Source organism: Chrysochloris asiatica, unplaced genomic scaffold, assembly GCF_000296735.1.
Source record: "Chrysochloris asiatica unplaced genomic scaffold, ChrAsi1.0 scaffold00088, whole genome shotgun sequence".
NCBI classification, from domain to species: Eukaryota; Metazoa; Chordata; class Mammalia; order Afrosoricida; family Chrysochloridae; genus Chrysochloris; species Chrysochloris asiatica.
The window spans coordinates 4,736,688-4,737,892 of NW_006408606.1; positions in this window are offsets into that span (position 1 = coordinate 4,736,688).

The window sequence follows — 1,205 nt, forward strand, 5'->3', positions numbered from 1 at the left end:
TGTAAAACTAATTGATCAGTTATATCAAATCTCTCATCAGTGTTTGGTTAGGAAAATAAAAGCCATTTAAAGTAAATTAGGAATAAAAGGTTTAATTTAGGATAAAGTACTTATACTACTGTTTGAGTTGCTGATATAAGTGATATCAAGAAAGACACCATCAAAAGTTGCAAGTTGAAAGTGAATGTTTTAGATTAGTGTTTCTCAACCAAAGAGGCATTTTTGTTACCCAGGGAACATTCAGAAATATCTGGAGACATTTTTTATTATTCTGGCTGGAGTGGGGAGGGAAGCTATTGATTTCTAATGGGTTTGTTGTTTTGTTAGGTGCCATCGAGTCGGTACTGACTCATAGCAACCATATGCACAGCAGAATGAAACACTGTCCTATTCTGGGCCAATCTCATTATTGCTGCCACCTGGACAATCCATCTCATTGGGGAAGTGAAGTGGGTGCTCTTGCAGAGGTTTGGGAAGTCACTGCCTCTGAAAAAGTCTTAGTGTTTGACTCAGAAGATTCCCATCATTATTTCATTTCCTCTTTGAACTCCCCATATGAGTTCTTTACTTTGTCAAACATTAATCTGATACTGTCCAGGGAAGGAGAGTCTGAGGACTTAACATTAGTGGTGGTGGTAGTGATGTCAGGATAAAAACAAGCAATTCATTACAAACATTTACTATTTCTAAGTAAGATGAGATATTAAATAAATACCTCTACTAATTTTGGAAAATGAAATGATTTTAAGCTGTGGACCAAATCTACTAATTTTATTCTAGGAAAAACATTTTAAACATTAGACATTTCTAATCAATGTGCCATCAAGTCAGTTCCAACTCATAGCTACAACAGAAGGAAACCCTTTCTGGTCCTGTGCTATTCTTACAACCTCTTGCTACGTTTGAGCCCATCAATGGATGGTAGCACATATACTTCCACTGGGTGATGGGTGGTGACAGAAGATGAGGTGCATTAGCTGGAAATCGACTCCAGGTATCCTACATTGAAGGCAAGAATTCTATCACTAAACTATGATTTCCATCAGTGGTGATTTGTGTGCTGCTATGATGCTGAAATCAAATGACTTATTGCATTAGGCAAATCTCCTGAACAAGACCTTTTCAAAGTGCTGAAGAACAAAGATGTCAGCTTGAGGACTAAAGTGTGCCTGACCCAAGCCATGGTATTTTCAATAACCTCATTG